This window comes from Bubalus kerabau, chromosome 11 (assembly GCF_029407905.1).
Source record: "Bubalus kerabau isolate K-KA32 ecotype Philippines breed swamp buffalo chromosome 11, PCC_UOA_SB_1v2, whole genome shotgun sequence".
In the NCBI taxonomy this organism is placed as follows: Eukaryota; Metazoa; Chordata; class Mammalia; order Artiodactyla; family Bovidae; genus Bubalus; species Bubalus kerabau.
The window spans coordinates 54,915,097-54,931,719 of NC_073634.1; positions in this window are offsets into that span (position 1 = coordinate 54,915,097).

Consider the following 16,623-nt stretch of genomic DNA (forward strand, 5'->3'; position numbering starts at 1 on the left):
ATACGACTGAGTGACTAAACTGAACTGATGTGAAAATTTTGATCAATTCCTTATGAAGTTTTAAATCTGCAGATCTTAAAACAGTCACAATATCCTTCAATGATATAATGGTCATTAAAATTTCTTATGCAAAAACTAAGTTTTATAATTCCCTTAAAAAAAAAAAGTTACATTCTTTGTCAAAGTCAGTGTTATCATCTAAGTCACATTATTTTTATCTGCAGATTAAATTTCAAATATATAGTTCTGGTTTGTCAATCAAGTAAAATGTATGAACTCTTGAAACTTGTAATATGATACTCACTTCTCTTTCTGTCTCCAAGTTTACTTAGCAAGTTTACTGCTCTTATTTTGGATATTAAATTGCTCTTAACTTGTAAATTAAGTATATTTAATATTAAATTTGTAATATTAAATATCAATGAATATTATTATATTTTAATATTTTTTATTTAAAATCCTAGATATTTAATTTGAAGCCTATTAAAACATCATTTTGAGTAGGGGTCCACAGGTTTTACCAGACTGCCAAAAGTGTCTGTTTGAAATAATAGTAAATAATCTCTAATAGGGGTTCTCTCCTTAAAGTTGAGCTTATGCTATGACTGCTATTCGTATCCTTATGTAGAAATAAAAGTTATTCACACATCAGATTGGGTTTATGCTTTTTTTTTTTCTCTCTTGGCCCAATCAAGACCACATTTATATGTATAATTTTATAAATATATTTCTTTCCTTCATGATTTGCAGCACTAAGCAACTCAGTCTTTGGTATTAGTTTCCAAGCTACATAATGTCACTGAATCATTTCCTCCTACAGTTTTGAGTGGTCATTAAGGAAGTACTGGAGATGAGTTACAAGGCATCATGCCATCAAAGCTTCCAAAAGCCTAAAAGTACCCTGCATTTGCAGGTGTGACAGCTTTGCTAGGGGAGCTATGAGATACTAGAAAAACAGCAGTGCTCCAGACACTATTCCTGATTTCAGAGAAATGTCCTATATCAGACAGAACTCATCATCTTTTTTGTAGACAGGCTTATATTAGGACACACAAAGCTTCAACTTTTAAAAAGAGACATGATGTTTAAAGTTGCTAATTTCATAGTACACACAAGGAATAAAGAAATACATTTTCTGTGGCCTTATGGACCACTCTTTAAAATTGTCTAGATCTCAAAAACACTCTAAACCCCTAACTGTATTGAAGAATCCACCTTGTGCCTGCAGACTTTGCTACAACTAGGTGCAATGTCATGTCCTTCTATGAAATGTGGGATCCTTAACATCAAAGCTGAAATAGCACACTGATATAAAATTTGGAGAAGGAAATGGCAATCCACTCCAGTATTTTTGTCTTGGAAATCTCATGGGCAGAGGAGCCTGGTGGCTAAGGTCCATGGGGTAGCAAAAGTCAGACACAACATAGTGACTACACCAAACTCAATCCATTATAACAGTTTGAGAAAGTGCTCAGAAACTTTCTTCAAGATGAACTGATAAAGCCCTTTACTCCACTCTACCTATTGCCTTCTTATTAAAATCTCAACAATGACTTCTGTATTACACAGGAATCATTTAAAATAATACATCTCTATGTGTGAAGAATTTCACATTAATAAATGCATATACTAATTCTGTTTCTTAAGTCATGACCTTGCTGGAACTATAATACTGAGCCAACAACTAAGGGAGTACACACTTCCAATTCATTGACATTCTAGCATCATGCTTACTCTTTTCCACTTTGGCACAGTTAATACTTGCCACCTCTATGACTAATAGATGAAGCTTTGCACTCAACCAGGAAAAGATTTATTTCTTGACCCCTATTGTTCTACCTGATGTGAACAGCTAACTCATTGGAAAAGATCCTGATGCTGAGAAAGATTGAAGGCAGAAGGAGAAGAAGATGACAGAGGATGAGACAGTTGGATGGCATCCCCAGTTCAATGGACATGAAACTGGGTGAACTCCGGGAGATAGTGAGGGACAGGTTAGCCTGGCTTTCTGCAGTCTATGGGGTCACACATAGTCAGACATGACCACCAACAAAATTTGTTCTACCAAGCTGTGTATAAATCCAAGATCCTTGAAAGTATATTTAACTTAATATTGAAAATAATCCTACATGAGAGCTTCTCAATTCTTTGCTCAAACACTAAAAGCATGGACAATTCTGATTTTTTGGGGGGAATTAACAAGCTGATTAACTCTGCTTCTCAGTTTCTTTCAAGAAATGGGACAAAATAGAAACTGTTCTGTAGGGTTGTTCTGAGTATTAAATATGTAATTGTAATATTGTTAGAGGAGTGCCATAAGCATACACATTACTTTATGATTGTTGATTTTCTTGTTTCTGAATTACTGTAGTTGTCAATATTAATTATTATTTGCCCTCACTAAAGGACCACTGTCATAGATACTGAATGCTAGCAAATTAGCTCTCCAGAACCATATAATTCTATTGGTGTCACAGAACATGGCTTTCTAGGTAGGTCATGGCCAGCATGGTGGCCATGGTGTGGCTTTTGACTTAGGCAATGTCCTAAGTCTGGCTCTCTTTCAAATTTGATTTTGCATGCCTTCCACGGCATTTTAGATACTCTTTATATCTACTGAATATCATTGGGGTCTTCTTCTCAAATAAACATCTTGAAATTGAGTTCCCCTATAATCTAGTTCCCTGAGTTCTTTCTTGTCCCCTCTGACTTCAATCCTGAGGTAATGAGTACTAATTAACCACAGTCACACAACTAAAAGTTCTGTCACTGATAACATTGTTAATGTACTACACTTGCTATTACAGGCACCATCATTAACATAAAAACACAGGCTGTTTTCCCCAGGCAAGATGAGCTAATAGACTTCTAAGCTATGGACCATCTGAGAATTGTAAACCAGGGACATTCTGGCTTCCAAAAGACAAATATCATGTAGTATAACTTATATATGGAATCTAAATGAACTTACAGGCAAAACAGAAATAGACTATGTGGAGTCCTCCCTCAAGGCTATAGATGCAAGGTCTCGCACCAAGGCCACAGATGGTGCCCAGAACCAAGGTCACCTCCAAAACTGAATGAATCCTTTTGCAACGCTTTGTAATTAAATTGTGTCCATTAGCCGCACATTCAGACACTATTGTTACAAGTGAAGGAGGTTCTCCCCAGTTATCCTCATTTTGGAGAAAAATTCCAGGCTCTCCTTCTTGACTTTCATTGACATCTGGGAGAGGGAGGGAATCCTTGTTGCTGCCTGATAAGAGTGGTGATTTAGGCTCCCTTCCAAGCTTCCACTAATATCTCCATGACTAGGAGGGAAATGACATCTTATTTTTGTTCCTCACTTGTCTTCCACTGGCACTGAAGGAGAGGTTGTCCCTACTATTAAGCAGTTATATAAATCCTGACATGTCACTGGGTTTTACCTGAAGCAACTCCAGTAAGGGGAGAAGAGTCATCTTATTACCAGTGGGTAGAGGCTGAAGTCTAAGATCCCCACCTGGTTTCTACTGTCATGTCAAAGTGGATGTTTTTGTTAAGCAGAGTTTGTAATGATGTTTTATCTCCTCCTTCAGATTTCTTTTGTTGGGGGAGTTTGTAGTTTTCTCAGTTCTGTCTTGCCACAGCAAAAATTTGAAGTGATGTATGGACCAGTATTACACCTCAGTTTTATTCGGCAAGCAAAAGAAAATACATCCTTGAGGCATGAGGGTGGGCCAACCTGAAAGACATGAAGAGAAGAGAGGTGAGCCCCCTGCTCAATTTTGGCTCCTCTTTTTTTTTTTCTCTCTCCTCCCCCTGAGCCAGCCCTATGTAAATCAGGCTAGCCAGGAGCGCTGTTTGTTTCACCTGAGGCTCTCACTCCTGTCCTCGGACCTTTCTTTGTTCCATTTTTGTGGGTTTTTTTTCTTTGTCTTTTAGCCACCACCATTGTGGACTCCCTTTTCCTATTCTAACTACCTAATGCTCCCCCCCTCATGAGATGGAAGGCCCAATTCTTTGGGAATAGAGGCGTCAAGATCTGGCTACCTCCTGCTGAACTAGGATGGCAAGGAGCATTGGGCCTCCCCCTCTTGCTAGTCTAAAGCCTCAGAGTCCTTAGAGCAGTGTCCATCTAAGTGTGAGTTATATTTTCCATGGTTGGCTGTAGTTTCATATATTCTTGATGAACTGGCACTACATGTTGTAGTTTGTTGCCTGGGAAGAGGCAAAACAGCTTAGACGATTGACAATACATGGAACAATCATAAGCAGCATCAATATGGTCATAACAAGGATTAGTAGGGGCCTTAGCCAACTCCAAATTCCCCCTTGCCAGGAGAAGAATTCCCCAAAGAGAGATTGTTGCCACCCCCAAGAACTCTCCAGCTCATTCTTTTGAGGTTCTGTAAGATCTGAAATGTTTTTCTTGAGGACTGTGAGACTTTTTTTTTTAACTTAGCTGGATATATTTAACCAGAAACAACACATCTCATTCAAGATGGCTCAAGTCCCTCCTTGTTCAGGGATCAGATCTATTTCCTGTCTATTTTGGAGTGCAACCCCTGCCAAACTGTGTTAGATTTTTAGAGCTGTCCTGAGAAATATTACCACTAGAAACTTAATTTTGGGTGTGTTCATTAGAATGGCACTCATTTGTTGTTCTGAATAGGCATCTGAGATCTCTCAGGGACTTACAGGTATATTGAGTGTCCTCTTCTGTTTTCTCCTATGACTTGACTCGTGAGTAGTGAATCTAGGAGTCGTATCCTGGTACCTTGACTGCTATGGGTGTAGAAAGTATTACAGGGAATGGGCCCTTCCATGTGGGCTGGAGTTGAGCCTTTGGGGACCCATCTTTCCATACTTTAATTAGGACTTGAGTCCCTGGAGCATATAATGGTGGCTCTTTAGAATCTTTTGGGTCCTGGTTGACACCTCTCAAATGTATATTCTGCTGGAATTGCCCAATGGCCATGCTATAAGATCAGAGGGTCTGAGACTCTGGATCTAGGAAGAGGTCATTGACATAAACAAAAGGTCTTCCATATAGCATTTCATAATGACTAAGACCAACCTGTGTCTTAGGGGCAATATGGGTGTGGAGGAAAGCTATTGGTAAAGCTTCCTTCCATCCCAGGAAGGTCTCCTGGGTTATCTTCTTTATTGTTTATTTTAAGAATTGCTTGGCTCTCTATACTTTTCCTTAAGACTACTTTTCCTTAAGGCCTCCAGGAACAATGGAGATAATAAGTAATGCCCAATACTTTAGAGACCTCTTGGATGACCTTAGAAGTAAATGATGTCTCGTTGTCACTTTGTAATGACCTGGGCAGATCAAATCTTGGAATGATTTTATGGGGCAGTTTTTTGTTTTTGTTTTTCACCACCTCCTCAGCCTTCTCAATCCAGGTGGGAAAGCCTTTAATCCATCCTGTGAATATATGTTTCATGACTAATAGATATTCATACCTTGAGAAATTGACATCTGGTTGAAGTCCATCTGCCAGTCCTCTCCTGGGTAGGTCTCATTTCATTGGATGGGATGGACAAGCTGGGGTCTTTGAGCTCCTTGGGGGTTGTTTACTTGGCAAGTGGGACAAGAGGAGACCAGTTGCCTTATAGTCATTTGGAGACTGTTCCTCTGAAGGACCTTTCTAATAATCTTTGGGAGGGCCTTCTCCCTTAAATGAGTGGTGGTGTGTATGGAGTTAACCAACTTCCACTGGAGATTCCCAGGCAGATAGAGTCCCTCCTTGTGGAACAACCCCATATGATCTTCTTGAAAGCCCTCACTCTTAGCTTTAAGAGTCTCACCTTAAATATATGAAGGAGTTTCTGGTAAATTCGTCTGTGGAACTAAGGTGGCAACCCCTATTAGGTCATTGTTCTGCATTGCTGCTCTCTTAGCTGCCTGATTGGCTGCTTGGTTCCCTCATGCCACTTCCATGTTCCCTTTTTTGTGTCCTTCACAATGGGAGACTGAAACTTCAATGGTCAGATGAAGTGCCTCCAAAAGCCTAAGGATTTGATCATCATTTTTGATTGGGTGCCCTCAGGTGGTCAAGTGGCCTCTTTTTTCCCCAAATAACTTCATGTGCATGTAGCACCAGAAAGGCATACTTGGAGTCAGTGTAAATGGCTACTGTTTTTCCTTTTCCAAGCTCTAAAGCTCAAGTCAGGGCTATGACCTCAGCAAATTGGGCTGAAGTACCTCGTGGCAAAGGTTTAGCCTCTATGGTCTCAAAATTGGAGGCTACTGCATATCTGACTCTTTATCCATCCAAGACAAAGCTGCTTCCGTCAATGTACCAGATTTCCTCATGATTGGTCATAGGATCTTCTGACAATCCCTCTCAGGGTTTTGTCCATTGGCCCAAGGTTTCTAGGCAACAGCAGAAGGGGAGAGAGCCCTGGGGTGTAGGCAGGAGGGTAGTTGGGTTAAGAACCTCAGAAGGGGATATAGTCAAGTCTGGATTTTCCATCAGCACTACTTGATATCAGAGGATCCTTTGGCCAGACATCCACAAATGGCCTCTCCCATTCAGGAATTGTTTCACTTGGTAGCTGGTAAAAATAGTTTTTCCCCAGAAGATAGTTTTAAAACATCCTCTATAAGAACTGCAATAGCTTTAAGATTCCAAAGGCAGGGAGAGATCTCTTCCCTATAAGGGAGTAGGATGCTCAGGGAACACCAGAAACTTCTGGGAAAATATTTGTCCATCCCAGCAACAAAGTGAATCTTTTTGTAATTGTTTTTCCTGTATCACCTAAAATGGGACAGGTTTGGGAGGAGAAGGCTTCAGAGTAGGAGGTCAGGACAGAGTAGGTATCCCCTCTGTCAACCAAGAAATTCTCGAGCCTACCTGCTACATACATTTGCACCCTTAGTTCCAGCCCCATGATGGTTATCTGTGACAGGCAGGCTGGCTGGAGTGGGCCTGTTCAGTCCTGCTGAACCATCGTGAGGGAAGGCTTGGTGCTTGACCTTGAGGTTCTTGGCTCCTGAGGGCAGAGTGCCATCCAATGTCCCAATTGATGGCATTTGTCACAAGCTGTTTTAGGATACTTGTCATGGTTTGGACCCTCTTTAGTCCTGCCTATCTGCAGATTGGGCATTTGCCTTGTGCCTTGTCCTTCAAGGACTTGGGGTTTGTCATAGTGCTTCCCTGGAGGGTGGCCAGCATCTGGGCATGCCTTATCTCTTTCCTTTCCTCCCTTTTCTGGGCCTTGGATTCCCTCTCCTGTTCTCCATTGTAAAAGATATCAGTGGCTGTCTGGACCATCTCATCTAAAGAGGCAACAGGGTCCTACTGCTGTAGCTGTTGTAACTTTATCCTGATGTCTGATGAACTTTAAGACAGGAATTTATCCTTTAAAATCACCTGTCCCTCATAAGAGTCTAAGTTCAGAATGGTAAACTTTTGGAGGGCCTCTTTTAGCCTTTTCAGAAAGGCAATGGGGATCTTTTTGGGCTCCTGAGTTGTTGCTGAGACCCAGACATAGCTGATTACTTCTTTCTGGGCTGCTTTTAGTCCTGCCTTTACACAGATCAGGAAACAATCTCTTTCCCAGATGTGTTCAGGGTCATTATAATTCCAATTAGGATCTGAGGAGGGGACCACAGTTTTCCCCTACTGAGAAACCCCATAGCATACATTTGAGCTTCTTTTAATACCCTAGCATGTTCAGGGTCAGATAAAGCTTGACTAAATATGACCATGATGTCCTTCCACGTCAAGTCAAAGGTCAATGTAATGTGTTGGAATATCTATATATTAGCCTGGGTCATCTGTATAGCTTTCCAGGTCTTGTTTGATCTGTCTTAGTTCTAAGAGGGAGAAGAGGTAAGCCTTCTCTGAAGCCTTCTCCTCCCAAACCTGTCCCATTTTAGGTGATACAGGAAAAACAATTACAAAAAGATTCACTTTGTTGCTGGGATGGACAAAAGAGGGCTTATGGACCTGGGTTGGTCCAAAGTCTCCTCCATACTTGAGTTGGCTTTTGTAGAGGGGGTGCTCTCGGATACGTGGGCATGTTTGAATACAAGGAAGGAGAATCAGGCAACTCAGGAGACATGGGAGGTGAGCCTTCACAGAGTGCTTGCTTCTCTTGCTTGTCTGTGCCTAACACCATTTGCCTAGTAGGCTCACTTTTAGGACATGGAACAATCCCATACTTAAGACAGAGTTCCTTCATATCTCTTAGCTGGAAGAAAATTTGGACATAGGGAATCTCTGTCCATTTCCCTTATCTTTTGCAGTCTAAATCTAGCTGCAGGATGGTATTGTAATTCAAACTCCCATCCTCAGGCCAGTGTTCCTTGTCCCTCAGAGGATATCATGACCATGCAGTGACACAAAAGAATTTTAAGCAACTTTTCCTTGGGGTTAGAGGATTGAACAGTTTCCAGTTATCAGGGATTAATCTCAAGGGCATCTGTCCAGAAGTAGATTGGTTATTTTCCATCTGAAAGACAGTAATGACAGGGAGAAAAAGAAAAAAAGAAAAAAAAAAAAAAACTAATAGGCCTCCTTCTATTTCTATGGGTGGACTTCTTTAGGGGTGAGTTTTTTTGAAGCTTATCCTACCCAATACTGTTGCAACCTGAGATCCAGGCGTCCCTGGGTCAGGGTGCAGATCCCCAGTAAGGCTGGGGCATGCAGCTTCCTGGAGATTGAATCCCCAGGCAAGTTGAGGCAGGCCTCCCAAGAATTGGGTCCCTGGGCAGGTCCAGGCATGTTGACCTCCTGGGACCCCTGGACTGGCTGATCCCTGGACAGGTTGAGGGGTGACAACCTTCCAAGGACAAGATCCCTAGGCAGGTTGAGGCAGGGACACCCCGACTGGAGTTGGGTGTCCCCAAGGTATGCAGTGCTGGGTAGGATTAAGGGGTTGTAATCTTAACTCATTGCTGGATTGTCCACTGCAGATGGGAATATACATCATGATGTAAGTCAATCCAAGTCTGTGTCCTGAGACTGGGAACCTGGTAAAACAGCCATAAGCTTCATCCTCTTATTGCTCTGAGTGAATGTAGGTCACTGATTTTCTCCCCTAGTCCTCCATAAGAGCAGTTTAGGGTGCTTTTGCCGGTAAACATTTCATTGTCATAGACCCATGTTAGGTAGTAACAGAAGTAATGACAAAGGAGTGAGTCATCTGGTCCTGTTAGGTTCATTAAAACTCTTTAAATAATAAGCGGGGTGGAGTGATGTTGCCAAAGAGGGGGCAGGGTCCTGGTTGTAGGAATTAGTAAGTGGCTTAAGAACAAACTGAGATGAGGCAGCAGATCAGATGTTCCATAAAAGTGGAGTGGATATTTGATCCGGGGGTGTTTGTTACTTTAGGAGAAGGGTGGTAAGGGTTTGGGCCAAAATGGCCCACAGGGATAACTCCCAAAGTGACAAACATTATCCCTGGAAGCTCAATTGCCCTTGAAGTGCTGACACCACAAGATGGACTTCTACCAGGCATTGTGTGCCTGTCAACCACCCTAGCATGTTCACTGAGAAATGCTCTTATTACACATGCTGTAGGAAACATGAAAGAAGAAGGCCTGAATATCTAGAGGGATTGGATATTATACAGTATTTCCCTCCCAAGGGCTAACTATTTTCTGGTTGTCCCTCCAGAAGATTATAAAGCAGCATTGTGGGCTTGGACTGGGCTCAGGAAAAGAGCATGAAACAGGAGGGAAGGGGGCAGGGCACAAGTTTTGAAAGAATGATATAACTCAAGTAAAAGTGAAAGTCGCTCAGTTGTGTCCAACTCTTTGCTACCTCATGGACTGTTCACAGAATTCTTCAGGCCAGAATACTGGAGTGGGTAGCCTTTCCTTTCTCCAAAAGATCTTCCCAACTCAGGGATTGAACCCAGGTCTCCTGCATTGCAGGCGGATTCTTTACCAGCTCATCCATAAGGGAAGCCCAACATAGCCCAAGGGCATAATATAAACTGATTAAAATCAAATGCAGCTAAGATGAGAAGTCAAATTCAGCTAAATTTTGATCCTCAATCTGCAAGCTAAATGACACACCCAGAAGTGTCAAGAGAGTTCCAAGTCACTGTAAAAAGACAGAGGAGTAGGTGGTTCTCCAATTGTTGGAATGATCTTCCCACTCATTAGCATATGAAATCATCCAGCTTGCAAAAACTAACCACACACACCACATTTCATGGCCACCACACTCACCCTCTGCAATGGCCCACACTCTGTGTAGTTTGCTTCTTTCTGAATCTGAACCAATCTACTGCTTACCTATTGCTGTGTCTCTCACTGAATTTTCTTGCAATGAGACATAAAGAGCCTGAGCTTCATTAGGTCCTAAAACCAAGCACATTTTGGCCAGGCTCAAGCCCCAATCGGATATGACTGAGTGACTAAGCATAGCACAAGAGTTCCTGCCACGTGGGTTTGAGTCCCAATCTTAGGTAATCAGTTTCAAGCACAACTTTCAGAAATGGAAAGACGATGACCTGCCCAATACTTTATAGGCAGTGGAATAGATGGAGAGAGAAGCTGAGAGAATGGGAGGAAAGAGCAGTGGGAAAACAAACCAAGGAATCCCCTTCATAGCCTGTGGGAAAATCTGCTAAATACCCAACCTGTGCTCACAGTTTCATTGGCCTGATCCTTGGCACAAAGAAGACCAATGACAGAAGACTCCACCTGCTTGAGCAACAGCAACTAAGTACCCCTGCCAGAGTCACTCAGATGCACCCACTGATGTTCTCTTGTTCACGGGGTTTCAAGGAAACAAGAAATGAGAGATTGAAAAGGAATTAAGATTTTGTTAGCCATATGTCCTTCCAGCCATAAGAGGGAGGTCCCCCTACCTTAACCAGAGGTATTCTGGAATCTGAGACTGAGCCATGTGAGCTTTCTCTTGAGTTAGTTTTTGCTGTCCTAGTTTCCGGCATGCTGGGCTTCTTGTCATTTCCACTGTGCTGGGTTTGCTTTGCATTCAGCTTCTGCTGATGGGACTTTTGTTGAGTTGGGATTCTGCTGTGCTTGGCCCCACCTCGTGCACCCCAAGCCCGGGTTGTTTCAGCCAGGTTAAATCTAAGTCATGGCACCATATATGTCAGGGAGTTTGTAATTTCCTCGGTTCTGTCTCGCCATAGCAAAAATTTGAAGCAACATGCGGACCTATGTTACAGCTCAGTTTATGTCAGGGGAGTGTGTAATTTCCCTGGTTCTGTCTCACTGTGTCAAAAATTTGAAGCGATGGATGGACCAGTGTTACAGCTCAGTTTTATTTGGCAAGCAAAAGAAAATGTATCCTAAAAATGTGAGGATGGGCCAATACAAAATATACGAAGAGAAGAGAGGTGAGCCCCTGGCTCAATTTTGGCTCCTCTTTTTATGTTTTTTTCTCCTCCCCCGAGCCTGCCCTAGGTAAATCAGGCTAGCCAGGAGGGCTGTTTGTTTCACCTGAGGTTCTCATTCTGGTCCTCAGACCATCCTTTGTTCTATTTTTGTGGGCTTTTTCCTTTCTTTGTCTTTTAGCCACTGACATTATGGACTCCTTTTTCCTATTCAAACTACCTAACACTTTGAGGTTTTTCATTTGTTGGTTGTTTTGTGGTACCTCTATACAACCTGATGAGTACAGAAATGTATAGACTTCAACCAACTTTTGTTTGGCAGATTTTTTATTTGCTGAATTTTCCAATATTCTGACTAGCAACTCAGCATCATGTCATTCTTGTAACAAGTTTTTCACCTTCTCTCCATTTTTAAAAACCTTCTTATGTTTATTTTACTTATAATGTCCAATGTTTTCAGCTCTCTTTTGTGAAGCTAATAGGGAAAAGCATGTCCACTTTATTTTTTCCATAACTGGAATTTAGAAGAATATTTTTTGTGGAAAACATTTTTGCCTAGAAGAATTATGAATTTTCATTGAGAGTAGACATAATAGTTTTACCTAAACAATATTATTTATACACTTATTACTGGACAAAGAAGCTGGTGGCATGATTTGAATATGAGTATAAAAAAAAGAGAGTCCTAAATAATTGAGAGTTAAAAAAACTGATTCTAAACTGATACTTAAAATATTGAGTCAACTTGGCATAACTAAAATCATACAGTTTTCAATAGAGAATAGAAAAACCACAATTGGGAGTCAGATAAAAAATTTTAGGATCCAAACCAAAAATCAACACAATGAAACTTAGCTAAAAGAAAATAAAAGGTAATTATCTTTTGTAATTTTGATTACTAGTACTTGTATTGTGGATGTCAATAATTTGTCCTAACAATACCACTCATTTTCCTCATAGACACATATTATTCATGGATAAACTGCTTATATATATATATATATATATATTATCTTTTCTGACAAAATGTGGAGAGTTCTGAAAAAATGTAGTCCACTGCAAAAGGGAATAGCAAGCCACTTCATATTCTTTACCTTGAGAATCCTATCAATGGTATGAAAAGACAAAAAGATAGGACACCTTTCAGTGGTTGGTATGAGACAAATATGCTACTACAGATCAATGGAGAAATAACTCTAGAAAGAATGAAGAGACAGAGCCAAAGCAAAAACAACATCCAATTGTGGATGTGACTGGTTTTGGAAATAAAGTCCAATCTGTAAAGAGCAATATTGCATAAGAACCTGGAATGTTAGGTCCATGAAACAAGGCAAATTGGAAATGGTCAAACAGGAGATGGCAAGAGTGAGTATCAACATTTTAGGAAGCAGCAAGCAGATGGACTGAAATGGGTGAATTTAACACAGATGAGCATTATATCTACTACTGTGGGCAAGAAACCCTTAGAAGAAATGGAGTACCCATCATAGTCAACAAAAGAGTCCGAAATACAGTACTTGGATGCAATCTCAAAAACAACAGAATGATCTCTGTTCATTTCAAAGGTAAACAATTCAACATCACAGTAATCCAAGTCTATGCCCTGACCGGTAATACTGAAGAAACTGAAGTTGAACGGTTCTATGAAGATCTACAAGAACTTCTAGAACTAACCGCCAAAAAAGATATCCTTTTCATTACTGGGCATGTAATGCAAAAGTAGGAAGTCAAGAAATACCTGGAGTAACAAGCAACTTTGGCCTTGAAATACATAATGAAGCAGGACAAAGTCTATCAAAGTTTTGCCAAGAGGATGCCCTGGTCATAGCAAACATGCTCTCCCAAAAACTCAAGAGAAGACTCTACACATGGATGTCACCCGAGGGTCAATACCAAAATCAGATTGATTATATCCTTTGTAGCCAAAGTTGTAGAAGCTTTATACAGTTAGCAAAAACATGACCAGAAGCTGACTGTGGCTCAGATCATGAACTCCTTATTGCAAAATTCATACTTAAATTGAAGAAAGTAGGGAAAACCACTAGACTAGTCAGGTATGACCTAAATCAAATTCTTTAGGATTATACAGTGGAAGTGACAAATAGTTAAAGGGCTTATATTTGATAGAGAGAGTGCCTGAAGAAGTGTGAACCGAGGTTTGTGACCTTGTTTGGAAGGCAGAGATCAAGACTATCCCCAAGAAAAGGAACTGCAAAAAGGCAAAATCATTGTCTAAGGAGGCCTTACAAATAGCTGTGAAAAGAGAAGCAGAAGGCAAAGGAGAAAGGGACAGATATATCCATTTGAATGCAGAGTTCAGAGGAATAGCAAGGAGAGATAAGAAAGCCTTCCTGAGGGATCAATGCAAAGAAATAGAGGAAAACAACAGAATGGGAAAGACTATTTCAAGATCACTTGAAGGGATCACTTGATGGGAAAGATCACTTCAAGAAAATTAGAGATACCAAGGGAACATCTCATGCAAAGAAGGGGAACATAAGGACAGATGGTATGGATCTAACAGAAGCATAAGATATTAAGAAGAGGTGGCAAGAATACACAGAAGAACTATACAAAAAAGATCTTCATAACCCAGATAACCACAATGGTGTGATCGCTCACCTAGAGCCAGACATCCTGGAATGTGAAGCCAAGTGGGCCTTAGGAAGCATCACTACAAATGCAGCTAGTGGAGGTGAAGGAATTCCAGTTGAACTATTTCAAGTCCTAAAAGTTTATGCTATTAAATTGCTGCACTCAATATGCCAGCAAATTTGGAAAACTCAGCAGTGGCCACAGGACTGAAAAGGTCACTTTTCATTCCAATCCCACAGAAAAGCAATGACAAAGAATGTTCAAACTACTGCACAGCTGCACTTATCTCACATGCTAGCAAATAATGCTCAAAATTCTCCAAGCCAGGCTTCAACAGTATGTGAACCATGAAATTCCAGATTTTAAGCTGGATTTAGAAAAGCCAGAGGAACCAGTGATCAAATTATCAACGTTTGTTGTCTCATCAAAAAGGCGAGAGAGTTCCAGAAAAACATCTACTTCTGCTTTGTTGACTATGCTACAGCCTTTGACTGTGTGGATCACAATAAACTGAAGAAAATTCATAAAGGAATGGGAATACCAGACCACCTGACCTGCCTCCTGAGAAATCTATATGCAAGACAGGAAGCAAAAGTTAGAACTGGACATGGAACAACACAGTCTGGTTCCAAATTGGGAAAGGAACATGTCAAGGCTGTATAATGTCACCTAGCTTATTTAATTTATATGCAGAGTACTTCATGCCAAATGCCAGGCTTGATGAAACACAAGCTGGAATCAAGTTTGCCCGGAGAATTATCAATAACTTCAGATATGCAGATGATACCACCCTTATGGTAGAAAGTGAAGAAGAACTAAAGAGTCCCTTGATGAAATTGAAAGAGGAGAATGAATAAGTTGGCTTAAAACTCAACATTCAGAAAACTAAGATCATGGCATCCAGTCCCATCACTTCATAGCAAATAGAAAGGGAAACAATCGAAACAGTGGCAGACTTTATTTTAGGGGACTCCAAAATCACTGCTGATGGTGACTGCAGCTTTGAAATTAAAAGATGCTTGCTCCTTGGAAGAAAACCTATGACTAACATAGACAGCATATTAAAAAGCAGAGACATTGCTTTGCAAACAGTGTTCCATCTTGTCAAGTTTTTCCAGCAGTCATGTATAGATATGAGAGTTGGAATGTAAAATAAAAGCTGAGCACTGAAGAATTGAAGCTTTTTTTTTTTTTTAAATGAAAAATATTTTATTTTTTGTGTTTGTGGTGTTAGAGAAGACTCTTGAGAGTCTCATGGACTTCAAGGAGATCAAACCAGTCAATCCTAAATGAAATCAATCCTGAATATTCTTGGAAGGACTGATGCTGGAGCCAAATCTCCAGTATTTTGGCCACTTGATGTGAAGAACTGACTCATCTGAAAAGCCCCTAATTCTGGGAAAGATTGAAGGCAGGAGGAGAAGGGGATGACAGAGGATGAGATGATTGGATGGCATTACCAATTCGATGGACATGAATTTGCTGCTGTCCATGGATTCCAAAGAGTTCCACAGGACTGAGCAACTGAACTGAACTGAATTACCTTTTCAGAGATTCTTTTCCAAAAGCCTATGAAATGTAGGAAGCAAAATGAATGATTACATTCCCCAGGCTCAGTGCTATGGAAACAAGATAAGATATGATTCAAACTGAGCCAACATATTTGTCTCTCTTGACACTTTGGGATTACAATTAAAAACAAACAAGCAAACAAACAAATAAAAAAATGTACCTCACATTGTGCAGAGCTTTTGCTTCTGAGAGGATGTGTAAAAGCAGAAATAATGGAAGCAAAGCACACTTCACATCCAAATAATAAGCCAGTCCTCCCTTAAACAGTTCAAGATTTGTGTGGCCCTGGAGCAAGTGGGGGAATACTATGGCTCCTGACTTAACAGGTTATATAGCCAATCCATTAGAAGCCACATTTTAATTGTTGCCTGTGGGTTTTATAACATGCTTCTCTTTGTTTATGGGAATTAGGTTTTTAAAATATTAATGAAACTCCTTCATTTAGGTAAATGTTATTTGACCTAAGTCCTCAAAATGTAATATATATTAAAAAATGTGCTTTTCACATATTACCACTTAACTTTTATTCTAACATTTAAGCTGTAATTGACAACCTTTTCTTTGAAAGCTTACTAAAAAGAAATAGACTGTAAAGAAATAAGGAGAAATCCAAGTCTTGATTTGAAATTTATCTGCATATAATGTAACTCATCAAGAAAATAAGCTATATATATCAAGTGAATGATAAAAAACACAGTGGAGAAAACTTTCAAGAATAATTTAACCAACTCAGAAAAAAGTAAAACAAGCCAGGATAAATAATAATTTGTACATAAATATATGTTTAGTTCAACAAGGTAACATATTAGAAGCCAAATTAATTAAGAATTGTTATGAAATACAATGAATGTAATAAGTCATCTGGAATATAAGAGTTAGGCGAATTATAATAGGCTCAAAGTGCTTCATGTATTTTAGGTCATAGTGAGGGAAAATAGAGGAAAAAATTACATTCATTTTGAAATAAGAATATTAAAATTAATATTTTTAAGTTTTAAATACCAAAAGTATAAGGCTTTCATAACCATAAGGACGTGTTAGTCACTCAGTCATGTCTGACTCTTTGCGATCCCATGGACTGGGGCTTTCCAGGCTCTTCTTTCCATGGGATTCTCCAGGCAAAAATACTGGAGTGGGTTGCCA